Raw genomic sequence first — 15,971 nt, 5'->3', positions numbered from 1 at the left:
GGAATGCAGATGGGAAAATCGATCAATTCTTAGGTCTTTAAAAGTTTCTATGCCAATTAATTCATTCAATCATTGTGCTTCATATTGCTGAGAAATAAATGGGATCAAGATATCAATGTCTGTGAGAGGAAAGATTGAAAGACTGTGGATGTCCTGAGCATACTTCTCAATGTCGGTCATTTTGAGTGTAAAACATAACCAAAGAGTAAGAAAATATTGTCAGAAGTGGGATTTGAACCCACACCTCTTTACAGAGACCATTAACTGGAAGAGTAGAATCTTGAGTCTGGCGCCTTAGACCACTCGGCCATCCTGACAAGCACATCAGTATATCCGAAATTGCTTCCTGTTAGGGTTTATCATTTTACTATTTATATTTTTGATTGTGATTTTGACAAATAATTTGGACTTGTTGAAAAAGGGGTCATTAAATCAAGATCTTAGATTTATGCATTTCCTCTAAAAGCTGTTTCTTAAATAACATTATTTAGGAAAAATGGCTCAAGCTAAAGTGTTATCCTTCAAAATTACTGTTGCCACCCTTTACTAAGGTCTTCATCCTAGCAGAACAGATTAGTTTGTCTTAGGAGAAAATTGTATATCATGTTATATGTAAAGTCTAAGAGCCTTAAAATACTTTCGATGAAAATTATTCTTGTGTTTTATGTTTAGATTACTGAATACTAAAAGAATGTTGTGCAAACAATATTTATTCTTCAAAGGAAGAGATGTACAAGAACATGAGGACATGCACTTAAACTGAAGGGAGGTAGACTTAGAGGAAATTTGAAGAAAAATTACTTCACAGAAAGGGTAATTGATAAATAGAAAAGCCTCCCATCCGATGTTGTTGAAGCTAAATGGTGAAACAATTTAAATACGCTTGGGATAGGCATAAGAATATCCTTAAAAGAAATGTAAGGAGCAAATAGGGTTGAAGTTGCCTAAAGGATACATGAAAAGTAGCAGACTACGTGGGCCAAGTGGTTCTTATCTGCCATCAAATTCTGTTTCTATGTAAAACATTATTTCAACCGCCAATTTCTACATGAACTGAACTTTAGAATTTTAAAACTAATCATAGTGTCTTTATCATTTAAGAATAATTTAATTAATTTAAGTCTAATGTAATTTGATCTTGATTGGAATGTAGATGGGAAAATCGATCAATTCTTAGGTCTTTAAAAGTTTCTATGCCCTTTAATTCATTCAATCATTGTGCTTCATATTGCTTAGAAATAAATGGGATCAAGATATCAATGTCTGGGAGAGGAAAGATTGAAAGACTGTGGATGTCCTGAGCATACTTCTCAATGTCAGTCATTTTGAGTGTAAAACATAACCAAAGAGCAAGAAAATATTGTCAGAAGTTGGATTTGAACCCACGCCTCTTTACAGAGACCAGAATTCCCATTAACTGGAAGAGTAGAATCTTGAGTCTGGCGCTTTAGACCGCTCGGCCATCCTGACATGCACATCAGTATGTCCAAACCTGCTTCCTGTTAGGGTTTATCATTTTACTATTTATATTTTTGATTGTGATTTTGACAAATAATTTGGCCTTGTTGAAAATGGGGTCATTAAATCAAGATCTTAGATTAATGCATTTCCTCTAAAAGCTGTTTCTTAAATAACATTATTTAGGAAAAATGGCTCAAGCTAAAGTGTTATCCTTCAAAATTACTGTTGCCACCCTTTACTAAGGTCTTCATCCTAGCAGAACAGATTAGTTTGTCTTAGAAGTAAATTGTATATCACGTTATATGTAAAGTCTAAGAGCCTTAAAATACTTTCAATGCCAATTATTCTTGTGTTTTATGTTTAGATTACTGAATACTAAAAGAATGTTGTGCAAACAATACTTATTCTTCAAAGGAAGAGATGTACAAGAACACGAGGACATGCACTGAAACTGGAGGGAGGTAGACTTAGAGGAAATTTGATGAAAAATTACTTCACAGAAAGGGTAGTTGATAAATAGAAAAGCCTCCCATCCAATGTTTTTGAAGCTAAACGGTGAAACAATTTAAACACGCTTGGGATAGGCATAAGAATATCCTTAAGAGAAATGTAAGGAGCAAATAGGGTTGAAGTTGCCTAAAGGATACATGAAAAGGAGCAGACTACATGGGCCAAGTGGTTCTTATCTGCCATCAAATTCTGTTTCTATGTAATACATTATTTCAATAGCCAATTTCTACATGAACTGAACTTTAGAATTTTAAAACTAATCATAGTGTCTTTATCATTTAAGAATAATTTAATTAATTTAACTCTAATGTAATTTGATCTTGATTGGAATGTAGATGGGAAAATCGATCAATTCTTAGGTCTTTAAAAGTTTCTATGCCCTTTAATTCATTCAATCATTGTGCTTCATATTGATTAGAAATAAATGGGATCAAGATATCAATGTCTGGGAGAGGAAAGATTGAAAGACTGTGGATGTCCTGAGCATACTTCTCAATGTCAGTCATTTTGAGTATAAAACATAACCAAAGAGCAAAAATATATTGTCAGAAGTGGGATTTGAACCTACGCCTCTTTACAGAGACCAGAATTCCCATTAACTGGAAGAGTAGAATCTTGAGTCTGGTGTCCTAGACCACTCGGCGATCCTGACAAGCACATCAGTATGTCCAAACCTGCTTCCTGTTAGGGTTTATCATTTTACTATTTATATTTTTGATTGTGATTTTGACAAATAATTTGGCCTTGTTGAAAAAGGGGTCATTAAATCAAGATCTTAGATTAATGCATTTCCTCTAAAAGCTGTTTCTTAAATAACATTATTTAGGAAAAATGGCTCAAGCTAAAGTGTTATCCTTCAAAATTACTGTTGCCACCCTTTACTAAGGTCTTCATCCTAGCAGAACAGATTAGTTTGTCTTAGAAGTAAATTGTATATCACGTTATATGTAAAGTCTAAGAGCCTTAAAATACTTTCGATGCCAATTATTCTTGTGTTTTATGTTTAGATAACTGAATACTAAAAGAATGTTGTGCAAACAATACTTATTCTTCAAAGGAAGAGATGTACAATAACACGAGGACATGCACTGAAACTGGAGGGAGGTAGACTTAGAGGAAATTTGAAGAAAAATTACTTCACAGAAAGGGTAGTTGATAAATAGAAAAGCCTCCCATCCTATGTTGTTGAAGCTAAACGGTGAAACAATTTAAACATGCTTTGGATAGGCATAAGAATATCCTTAAGAGAAATGTAAGGAGCAAATATGGTTGAAGTTGCCTAAAGGATACATGAAAAGGAGCAGACTACATGGGCCAAGTGGTTCTTATCTGCCATCAAATTCTGTTTCTATGTAATACATTATTTCAATAGCCAATTTCTATATGAACTGAACTTTAGAATTTTAAAACTAATCATAGTGTCTTTATCATTTAAGAATAATTTAATTAATTTAACTCTAATGTAATTTGATCTTGATTGGAATGCAGATGGGAAAATCGATCAATTCTTAGGTCTTTAAAAGTTTATATGCCCTTTAATTCATTCAATCATTGTGCTTCATATTGCTGAGAAATAAATGGGATCAAGATATCAATGTCTGTGAGAGGAAAGATTGAAAGACTGTGGATGTCCTGAGCATACTTCTCAATGTCGGTCATTTTGAGTGTAAAACATAACCAAAGAGTAAGAAAATATTGTCAGAAGTGGGATTAGAACCCACACCTCTTTACAGAGACCATTAACTGGAAGAGTAGAATCTTGAGTCTGGCGCCTTAGACCACTCGGCCATCCTGACAAGCACATCAGTATATCCGAACCTGCTTCCTGTTAGGGTTTATCATTTTACTATTTATATTTTTGATTGTGATTTTGACAAATAATTTGGACTTGTTGAAAAAGGGGTCATTAAATCAAGATCTTAGATTTATGCATTTCCTCTAAAAGCTGTTTCTTAAATAACATTATTTAGGAAAAATGGCTCAAGCTAAAGTGTTATCCTTCAAAATTACTGTTGCCACCCTTTACTAAGGTCTTCATCCTAGCAGAACAGATTAGTTTGTCTTAGAAGTAAATTGTATATCACGTTATATGTAAAGTCTAAGAGCCTTAAAATACTTTCAATGCCAATTATTCTTGTGTTTTATGTTTAGATTACTGAATACTAAAAGAATGTTGTGCAAACAATACTTATTCTTCAAAGGAAGAGATGTACAAGAACACGAGGACATGCACTGAAACAGGAGGGAGGTAGACTTAGAGGAAATTTGATGAAAAATTACTTCACAGAAAGGGTAGTTGATAAATAGAAAAGCCTCCCATCCAATGTTTTTGAAGCTAAACGGTGAAACAATTTAAACACGCTTGGGATAGGCATAAGAATATCCTTAAGAGAAATGTAAGGAGCAAATAGGGTTGAAGTTGCCTAAAGGATACATGAAAAGGAGCAGACTACATGGGCCAAGTGGTTCTTATCTGCCATCAAATTCTGTTTCTATGTAATACATTATTTCAATAGCCAATTTCTACATGAACTGAACTTTAGAATTTTAAAACTAATCATAGTGTCTTTATCATTTAAGAATAATTTAATTAATTTAACTCTAATGTAATTTGATCTTGATTGGAATGTAGATGGGAAAATCGATCAATTCTTAGGTCTTTAAAAGTTTCTATGCCCTTTAATTCATTCAATCATTGTGCTTCATATTGATTAGAAATAAATGGGATCAAGATATCAATGTCTGGGAGAGGAAAGATTGAAAGACTGTGGATGTCCTGAGCATACTTCTCAATGTCAGTCATTTTGAGTATAAAACATAACCAAAGAGCAAAAATATATTGTCAGAAGTGGGATTTGAACCTACGCCTCTTTACAGAGACCAGAATTCCCATTAACTGGAAGAGTAGAATCTTGAGTCTGGTGTCCTAGACCACTCGGCGATCCTGACAAGCACATCAGTATGTCCAAACCTGCTTCCTGTTAGGGTTTATCATTTTACTATTTATATTTTTGATTGTGATTTTGACAAATAATTTGGCCTTGTTGAAAAAGGGGTCATTAAATCAAGATCTTAGATTAATGCATTTCCTCTAAAAGCTGTTTCTTAAATAACATTATTTAGGAAAAATGGCTCAAGCTAAAGTGTTATCCTTCAAAATTACTGTTGCCACCCTTTACTAAGGTCTTCATCCTAGCAGAACAGATTAGTTTGTCTTAGAAGTAAATTGTATATCACGTTATATGTAAAGTCTAAGAGCCTTAAAATACTTTCAATGCCAATTATTCTTGTGTTTTATGTTTAGATAACTGAATACTAAAAGAATGTTGTGCAAACAATACTTATTCTTCAAAGGAAGAGATGTACAAGAACACGAGGACATGCACTGAAACTGGAGGGAGGTAGACTTAGAGGAAATTTGAAGAAAAATTACTTCACAGAAAGGGTAGTTGATAAATAGAAAAGCCTCCCATCCTATGTTGTTGAAGCTAAACGGTGAAACAATTTAAACATGCTTTGGATAGGCATAAGAATATCCTTAAGAGAAATGTAAGGAGCAAATATGGTTGAAGTTGCCTAAAGGATACATGAAAAGGAGCAGACTACATGGGCCAAGTGGTTCTTATCTGCCATCAAATTCTGTTTCTATGTAATACATTATTTCAATAGCCAATTTCTATATGAACTGAACTTTAGAATTTTAAAACTAATCATAGTGTCTTTATCATTAAAGAATAATTTAATTAATTTAACTCTAATGTAATTTGATCTTGATTGGAATGCAGATGGGAAAATCGATCAATTCTTAGGTCTTTAAAAGTTTCTATGCCCTTTAATTCATTCAATCATTGTGCTTCATATTGCTGAGAAATAAATGGGATCAAGATATCAATGTCTGTGAGAGGAAAGATTGAAAGACTGTGGATGTCCTGAGCATACTTCTCAATGTCGGTCATTTTGAGTGTAAAACATAACCAAAGAGTAAGAAAATATTGTCAGAAGTGGGATTAGAACCCACACCTCTTTACAGAGACCATTAACTGGAAGAGTAGAATCTTGAGTCTGGCGCCTTAGACCACTCGGCCATCCTGACAAGCACATCAGTATATCCGAACCTGCTTCCTGTTAGGGTTTATCATTTTACTATTTATATTTTTGATTGTGATTTTGACAAATAATTTGGACTTGTTGAAAAAGGGGTCATTAAATCAAGATCTTAGATTTATGCATTTCCTCTAAAAGCTGTTTCTTAAATAACATTATTTAGGAAAAATGGCTCAAGCTAAAGTGTTATCCTTCAAAATTACTGTTGCCACCCTTTACTAAGGTCTTCATCCTAGCAGAACAGATTAGTTTGTCTTAGGAGAAAATTGTATATCATGTTATATGTAAAGTCTAAGAGCCTTAAAAAACTTTCGATGCCAATTATTCTTGTGTTTTATGTTTAGATTACTGAATACTAAAAGAATGTTGTGCAAACAATATTTATTCTTCAAAGGAAGAGATGTACAAGAACATGAGGACATGCACTGAAACTGAAGGGAGGTAGACTTAGAGGAAATTTGAAGAAAAATTACTTCACAGAAAGGGTAATTGATAAATAGAAAAGCCTCCCATCCGATGTTGTTGAAGCTAAATGGTGAAACAATTTAAAAACGCTTGGGATAGGCATAAGAATATCCTTAAAAGAAATGTAAGGAGCATATAGGGTTGAAGATGCCTAAAGGATAAATGAAAAGTAGCAGACTACATGGGCCAAGTGGTTCTTATCTGCCATCAAATTCTGTTTCTATGTAAAACATTATTTCAACCGCCAATTTCTACATGAACTGAACTTTAGAATTTTAAAACTAATCATAGTGTCTTTATCATTTAAGAATAATGTAATTAATTTAAGTCTAATGTAATTTGATCTTGATTGGAATGTAGATGGGAAAAACGATCAATTCTTAGGTCTTTAAAAGTTTCTATGCCCTTTAATTCATTCAATCATTGTGCTTCATATTGCTTAGAAATAAATGGGATCAAGATATCAATGTCTGGGAGAGGAAAGATTGAAAGACTGTGGATGTCCTGAGCATACTTCTCAATGTCAGTCATTTTGAGTGTAAAACATAACCAAAGAGCAAAAATATATTGTCAGAAGTGGGATTTGAACCTACGCCTCTTTACAGAGACCAGAATTCCCATTAACTGGAAGAGTAAAATCTTGAGTCTGGTGTCTTAGACCGCTCGGCCAACCTGACAAGCACATCAGTATGTCCAAACCTGCTTCCTGTTAGGGTTTATCATTTTACTATTTATATTTTTGATTGTGATTTTGACAAATAATTTGGACTTGTTGAAAAAGGGGTCATTAAATCAAGATCTTAGATTAATGCATTTCCTCTAAAAGCTGTTTCTAAAATAACATTAATTAGGAAAAATGGCTCAAGCTAAAGTGTTATCCTTCAAAATTACTGTTGCCACCCTTTACTAAGGTCTTCATCCTAGCAGAACAGATTAGTTTGTCATAGAAGTAAATTGTATATCACGTTATATGTAAAGTCTAAGAGCCTTAAAATACTTTCAATGCCAATTATTCTTGTGTTTTATGTTTAGATTACTGAATACTAAAAGAATGTTGTGCAAACAATACTTATTCTTCAAAGGAAGAGATGTACAAGAACACGAGGACATGCACTGAAACTGGAGGGAGGTAGACTTAGAGGAAATTTGATGAAAAATTACTTCACAGAAAGGGTAGTTGATAAATAGAAAAGCCTCCCATCCGATGTTGTTGAAGCTAAACGGTGAAACAATTTAAACACGCTTTGGATAGGCATAAGAATATCCTTAAGAGAAATGTAAGGAGCAAATAGGGTTGAAGTTGGCTAAAGGATACATGAAAAGGAGCAGACTACATGGGCCAAGTGTTTCTTATCTGCCATCAAATTCTGTTTCTATGTAATACATTATTTCAGTAGCCAATTTCTACATGTACTGATCTTTAGAATTTTAAAACTAATCATAGTGTCTTTATCATTTAAGAATAATTTAATTAATTTAACTCTAATGTAATTTAATCTTGATTGGAATGTAGATGGGAAAATCGATCAATTCTTAGGTCTTTAAAAGTTTCTATGCCCTTTAATTCATTCAATCATTGTGCTTCATATTGCTTAGAAATAAATGGGATCAAGATATCAATGTCTGGGAGAGGAAAGATTGAAAGACTGTGGATGTCCTGAGCATACTTCTCAATGTCGGTCATTCTGAGTGTAAAACATAACCAAAGAGCAAAAATATATTGTCAGAAATGGGATTTGAACCTACGCCTCTTTACAGAGACCAGAGTTCCCATTAACTGGAAGAGTAGAATCTTGAGTCTGGTGTCTTAGACCACTCGGCCATCCTGACAAGCACATCAGTATATCCAAACCTGCTTCCTGTTAGGGTTTATCATTTTACTATTTATATTTTTGATTGTGATTTTGACAAATAATTTGGCCTTGTTGAAAAAGGGGTCATTAAATCAAGATCTTAGATTAATGCATTTCCTCTAAAAGCTGTTTCTAAAATAACATTATTTATAAAAAATGGCTCAAGCTAAAGTGTTATCCTTCAAAATTACTGTTGCCACCCTTTACTAAGGTCTTCATCCTAGCAGAACAGATTAGTTTGTCTTAGAAGTAAATTGTATATCATGTTATATGTAAAGTCTAAGAGCCTTAAAATACTTTCGATGCCAATTATTCTTGTGTTTTATGTTTAGATTACTGAATACTAAAAGAATGTTGTGCAAACAATACTTATTCTTCAAAGGAAGAGATGTACAAGAACACGAGGACATGCACTGAAACTGGAGGGAGGTAGACTTAGAGGAAATTTGAAGAAAAATTACTTCACAGAAAGGGTAGTTGATAAATAGAAAAGCCTCCCATCCAATGTTGTTGAAGCTAAACGGTGAAACAATTTAAACATGCTTTGGATAGGTATAAGAATATCCTTAAGAGAAATGTAAGGAGCAAATATGGTTGAAGTTGCCTAAAGGATACATGAAAAGGAGCAGACTTCATGGGCCAAGTGGTTCTTATCTGCCATCAAATTCTGTTTCTATGTAATACATTATTTCAATAGCCAATTTCTATATGAACTGAACTTTAGAATTTTAAAACTAATCATAGTGTCTTTATCATTTAAGAATAATTTAATTAACTTAACTCTAATGTAATTTGATCTTGATTGGAATGCAGATGGGAAAATCGATCAATTCTTAGGTCTTTAAAAGTTTCTATGCCCTTTAATTCATTCAATCATTGTGCTTCATATTGCTGAGAAATAAATGGGATCAAGATATCAAAGTCTGGGAGAGGAAAGATTGAAAGACTGTGGATGTCCTGAGCATACTTCTCAATGTCGGTCATTTTGAGTGTAAAACATAACCAAAGAGTAAGAAAATATTGTCAGAAGTGGGATTTGAACCCACGCCTCTTTACAGAGACCAGAATTCCCATTAACTGGAAGAGTAGAATCTTGAGTCTGGCGCCTTAGACCACTCGGCCATCCTGACAAGCACATCAGTATATCCGAACCTGCTTCCTGTTAGGGTTTATCATTTTACTATTTATATTTTTGATTGTGATTTTGACAAATAATTTGGACTTGTTGAAAAAGGGGTCATTAAATCAAGATCTTAGATTTATGCATTTCCTCTAAAAGCTGTTTCTTAAATAACATTATTTAGGAAAAATGGCTCAAGCTAAAGTGTTATCCTTCAAAATTACTGTTGCCACCCTTTACTAAGGTCTTCATCCTAGCAGAACAGATTAGTTTGTCTTAGGAGAAAATTGTATATCATGTTATATGTAAAGTCTAAGAGCCTTAAAATACTTTCGATGCCAATTATTCTTGTGTTTTATGTTTAGATTACTGAATACTAAAAGAATGTTGTGCAAACAATATTTATTCTTCAAAGGAAGAGATGTACAAGAACATGAGGACATGCACTGAAACTGAAGGGAGGTAGACTTAGAGGAAATTTGAAGAAAAATTACTTCACAGAAAGGGTAATTGATAAATAGAAAAGCCTCCCATCCGATGTTGTTGAAGCTAAATGGTGAAACAATTTAAATACGCTTGGGATAGGCATAAGAATATCCTTAAAAGAAATGTAAGGAGCAAATAGGGTTGAAGTTGCCTAAAGGATACATGAAAAGTAGCAGACTACGTGGGCCAAGTGGTTCTTATCTGCCATCAAATTCTGTTTCTATGTAAAACATTATTTCAACCGCCAATTTCTACATGAACTGAACTTTAGAATTTTAAAACTAATCATAGTGTCTTTATCATTTAAGAATAATTTAATTAATTTAAGTCTAATGTAATTTGATCTTGATTGGAATGTAGATGGGAAAATCGATCAATTCTTAGGTCTTTAAAAGTTTCTATGCCCTTTAATTCATTCAATCATTGTGCTTCATATTGCTTAGAAATAAATGGGATCAAGATATCAATGTCTGGGAGAGGAAAGATTGAAAGACTGTGGATGTCCTGAGCATACTTCTCAATGTCAGTCATTTTGAGTGTAAAACATAACCAAAGAGCAAGAAAATATTGTCAGAAGTTGGATTTGAACCCACGCCTCTTTACAGAGACCAGAATTCCCATTAACTGGAAGAGTAGAATCTTGAGTCTGGCGCTTTAGACCGCTCGGCCATCCTGACATGCACATCAGTATGTCCAAACCTGCTTCCTGTTAGGGTTTATCATTTTACTATTTATATTTTTGATTGTGATTTTGACAAATAATTTGGCCTTGTTGAAAATGGGGTCATTAAATCAAGATCTTAGATTAATGCATTTCCTCTAAAAGCTGTTTCTTAAATAACATTATTTAGGAAAAATGGCTCAAGCTAAAGTGTTATCCTTCAAAATTACTGTTGCCACCCTTTACTAAGGTCTTCATCCTAGCAGAACAGATTAGTTTGTCTTAGAAGTAAATTGTATATCACGTTATATGTAAAGTCTAAGAGCCTTAAAATACTTTCAATGCCAATTATTCTTGTGTTTTATGTTTAGATTACTGAATACTAAAAGAATGTTGTGCAAACAATACTTATTCTTCAAAGGAAGAGATGTACAAGAACACGAGGACATGCACTGAAACTGGAGGGAGGTAGACTTAGAGGAAATTTGATGAAAAATTACTTCACAGAAAGGGCAGTTGATAAATAGAAAAGCCTCCCATCCAATGTTTTTGAAGCTAAACGGTGAAACAATTTAAACACGCTTGGGATAGGCATAAGAATATCCTTAAGAGAAATGTAAGGAGCAAAAAGGGATGAAGTTGCCTAAAGGATACATGAAAAGGAGCAGACTACATGGGCCAAGTGGTTCTTATCTGCCATCAAATTCTGTTTCTATGTAATACATTATTTCAATAGCCAATTTCTACATGAACTGAACTTTAGAATTTTAAAACTAATCATAGTGTCTTTATGATTTAAGAATAATTTAATTAATTTAACTCTAATGTAATTTGATCTTGATTGGAATGTAGATGGGAAAATCGATCAATTCTTAGGTCTTTAAAAGTTTCTATGCCCTTTAATTCATTCAATCATTGTGCTTCATATTGCTTAGAAATAAATGGGATCAAGATATCAATGTCTGGGAGAGGAAAGATTGAAAGACTGTGGATGTCCTGAGCATACTTCTCAATGTCAGTCATTTTGAGTATAAAACATAACCAAAGAGCAAAAATATATTGTCAGAAGTGGGATTTGAACCTAAGCCTCTTTACAGAAACCAGAATTCCCATTAACTGGAAGAGTAGAATCTTGAGTCTGGTGTCCTAGACCACTCGGCGATCCTGACAAGCACATCAGTATGTCCAAACCTGCTTCCTGTTAGGGTTTATCATTTTACTATTTATATTTTTGATTGTGATTTTGACAAATAATTTGGCGTTGTTGAAAAAGGGGTCATTAAATCAAGATCTTAGATTAATGCATTTCCTCTAAAAGCTGTTTCTTAAATAACATTATTTAGGAAAAATGGCTCAAGCTAAAGTGTTATCCTTCAAAATTACTGTTGCCACCCTTTACTAAGGTCTTCATCCTAGCAGAACAGATTAGTTTGTCTTAGAAGTAAATTGTATATCACGTTATATGTAAAGTCTAAGAGTCTTAAAATACTTTTGATGCCAATTATTCTTGTGTTTTATGTTTAGATAACTGAATACTAAAAGAATGTTGTGCAAACAATACTTATTCTTCAAAGGAAGAGATGTACAATAACACGAGGACATGCACTGAAACTGGAGGGAGGTAGACTTAGAGGAAATTTGAAGAAAAATTACTTCACAGAAAGGGTAGTTGATAAATAGAAAAGCCTCCCATCCTATGTTGTTGAAGCTAAACGGTGAAACAATTTAAACATGCTTTGGATAGGCATAAGAATATCCTTAAGAGAAATGTAAGGAGCAAATATGGTTGAAGTTGCCTAAAGGATACATGAAAAGGAGCAGACTACATGGGCCAAGTGATTCTTATCTGCCATCAAATTCTGTTTCTATGTAATACATTATTTCAATAGCCAATTTCTATATGAACTGAACTTTAGAATTTTAAAACTAATCATAGTGTCTTTATCATTTAAGAATAATTTAATTAATTTAAGTCTAATGTAATTTGATCTTGATTGGAATGTAGATGGGAAAATCGATCAATTCTTAGGTCTTTAAAAGTTTCTATGCCCTTTAATTCATTCAATCATTGTGCTTCATATTGCTTAGAAATAAATGGGATCAAGATATCAATGTCTGGGAGAGGAAAGATTGAAAGACTGTGGATGTCCTGAGCATACTTCTCAATGTCAGTCATTTTGAGTGTAAAACATAACCAAAGAGCAAGAAAATATTGTCAGAAGTTGGATTTGAACCCACGCCTCTTTACAGAGACCAGAATTCCCATTAACTGGAAGAGTAGAATCTTGAGTCTGGCGCTTTAGACCGCTCGGCCATCCTGACATGCACATCAGTATGTCCAAACCTGCTTCCTGTTAGGGTTTATCATTTTACTATTTATATTTTTGATTGTGATTTTGACAAATAATTTGGCCTTGTTGAAAATGGGGTCATTAAATCAAGATCTTAGATTAATGCATTTCCTCTAAAAGCTGTTTCTTAAATAACATTATTTAGGAAAAATGGCTCAAGCTAAAGTGTTATCCTTCAAAATTACTGTTGCCACCCTTTACTAAGGTCTTCATCCTAGCAGAACAGATTAGTTTGTCTTAGAAGTAAATTGTATATCACGTTATATGTAAAGTCTAAGAGCCTTAAAATACTTTCAATGCCAATTATTCTTGTGTTTTATGTTTAGATTACTGAATACTAAAAGAATGTTGTGCAAACAATACTTATTCTTCAAAGGAAGAGATGTACAAGAACACGAGGACATGCACTGAAACTGGAGGGAGGTAGACTTAGAGGAAATTTGATGAAAAATTACTTCACAGAAAGGGCAGTTGATAAATAGAAAAGCCTCCCATCCAATGTTTTTGAAGCTAAACGGTGAAACAATTTAAACACGCTTGGGATAGGCATAAGAATATCCTTAAGAGAAATGTAAGGAGCAAAAAGGGATGAAGTTGCCTAAAGGATACATGAAAAGGAGCAGACTACATGGGCCAAGTGGTTCTTATCTGCCATCAAATTCTGTTTCTATGTAATACATTATTTCAATAGCCAATTTCTACATGAACTGAACTTTAGAATTTTAAAACTAATCATAGTGTCTTTATGATTTAAGAATAATTTAATTAATTTAACTCTAATGTAATTTGATCTTGATTGGAATGTAGATGGGAAAATCGATCAATTCTTAGGTCTTTAAAAGTTTCTATGCCCTTTAATTCATTCAATCATTGTGCTTCATATTGCTTAGAAATAAATGGGATCAAGATATCAATGTCTGGGAGAGGAAAGATTGAAAGACTGTGGATGTCCTGAGCATACTTCTCAATGTCAGTCATTTTGAGTATAAAACATAACCAAAGAGCAAAAATATATTGTCAGAAGTGGGATTTGAACCTAAGCCTCTTTACAGAAACCAGAATTCCCATTAACTGGAAGAGTAGAATCTTGAGTCTGGTGTCCTAGACCACTCGGCGATCCTGACAAGCACATCAGTATGTCCAAACCTGCTTCCTGTTAGGGTTTATCATTTTACTATTTATATTTTTGATTGTGATTTTGACAAATAATTTGGCGTTGTTGAAAAAGGGGTCATTAAATCAAGATCTTAGATTAATGCATTTCCTTTAAAAGCTGTTTCTTAAATAACATTATTTAGGAAAAATGGCTCAAGCTAAAGTGTTATCCTTCAAAATTACTGTTGCCACCCTTTACTAAGGTCTTCATCCTAGCAGAACAGATTAGTTTGTCTTAGAAGTAAATTGTATATCACGTTATATGTAAAGTCTAAGAGTCTTAAAATACTTTTGATGCCAATTATTCTTGTGTTTTATGTTTAGATAACTGAATACTAAAAGAATGTTGTGCAAACAATACTTATTCTTCAAAGGAAGAGATGTACAATAACACGAGGACATGCACTGAAACTGGAGGGAGGTAGACTTAGAGGAAATTTGAAGAAAAATTACTTCACAGAAAGGGTAGTTGATAAATAGAAAAGCCTCCCATCCTATGTTGTTGAAGCTAAACGGTGAAACAATTTAAACATGCTTTGGATAGGCATAAGAATATCCTTAAGAGAAATGTAAGGAGCAAATATGGTTGAAGTTGCCTAAAGGATACATGAAAAGGAGCAGACTACATGGGCCAAGTGATTCTTATCTGCCATCAAATTCTGTTTCTATGTAATACATTATTTCAATAGCCAATTTCTATATGAACTGAACTTTAGAATTTTAAAACTAATCATAGTGTCTTTATCATTTAAGAATAATTTAATTAATTTAACTCTAATGTAATTTGATCTTGATTGGAATGCAAGTGGGAAAATCGATCAATTCTTAGGTCTTTAAAAGTTTCTATGCCCTTTAATTCATTCAATCATTGTGCTTCATATTGCTGAGAAATAAATGGGATCAAGATATCAATGTCTGGGAGAGGACAGATTGAAAGACTGTGGATGTCCTGAGCATACTTCTCAATGTCGGTCATTTTGAGTGTAAAACATAACCAAAGAGTAAGAAAATATTGTCAGAAGTGGGATTTGAACCCACGCCTCTTTACAGAGACCAGAATTCCCATTAACTTGAAGAGTAGAATCTTGAGTCTGGCGCCTTAGACCACTCGGCCATCCTGACAAGCACATCAGTATATCCGAACCTGCTTCCTGTTAGGGTTTATCATTTTACTATTTATATTTTTGATTGTGATTTTGACAAATAATTTGGACTTGTTGAAAAAGGGGTCATTAAATCAAGATCTTAGATTTATGCATTTCCTCTAAAAGCTGTTTCTTAAATAACATTATTTAGGAAAAATGGCTCAAGCTAAAGTGTTATCCTTCAAAATTACTGTTGCCACCCTTTACTAAGGTCTTCAGCCTAGCAGAACAGATTAGTTTGTCTTAGGAGAAAATTGTATATCATGTTATATGTAAAGTCTAAGAGCCTTAAAATACTTTCGATGCCAATTATTCTTGTGTTTTATGTTTAGATTACTGAATACTAAAAGAATGTTGTGCAAACAATATTTATTCTTCAAAGGAAGAGATGTACAAGAACATGAGGACATGCACTGAAACTGAAGGGAGGTAGACTTAGAGGAAATTTGAAGAAAAATTACTTCACAGAAAGGGTAATTGATAAATAGAAAAGCCTCCCATCCGATGTTGTTGAAGCTAAATGGTGAAACAATTTAAATACGCTTGGGATAGGCATAAGAATATCCTTAAAAGAAATGTAAGGAGCAAATAGGGTTGAAGTTGCCTAAAGGATACATGAAAAGTAGCAGACTACGTGGGCCAAGTGGTTCTTATCTGCCA

At 33.5% G+C, this 15,971-nt stretch overlaps 2 non-coding genes across 2 annotated transcripts; both read right to left on the bottom strand.

Annotated features, from left to right (window-relative positions):
• Window positions 1-9,414: 9,414 nt before the first annotated feature.
• On the bottom strand, window positions 9,415-9,523 carry TRNAL-CAA (transfer RNA leucine (anticodon CAA)). Its single transcript has 2 exons — window positions 9,486-9,523; window positions 9,415-9,460 (listed from the first exon to the last, which is right to left on the bottom strand). It is a non-coding gene; the product is annotated as a tRNA-Leu (tRNA).
• Window positions 9,524-15,179: 5,656 nt separating this feature from the next.
• TRNAL-CAA (transfer RNA leucine (anticodon CAA)) lies at window positions 15,180-15,288 on the bottom strand. Its single transcript has 2 exons — window positions 15,251-15,288; window positions 15,180-15,225 (listed from the first exon to the last, which is right to left on the bottom strand). It is a non-coding gene; the product is annotated as a tRNA-Leu (tRNA).
• Window positions 15,289-15,971: the final 683 nt, after the last annotated feature.

The sequence above is a fragment of the Taudactylus pleione genome, unplaced genomic scaffold (assembly GCF_031769625.1).
Source record: "Taudactylus pleione unplaced genomic scaffold, aTauple2 ptg000612l, whole genome shotgun sequence".
Classification (NCBI taxonomy): Eukaryota; Metazoa; Chordata; class Amphibia; order Anura; family Myobatrachidae; genus Taudactylus; species Taudactylus pleione.
This window is presented reverse-complemented; position numbering and strand designations above follow the sequence as displayed.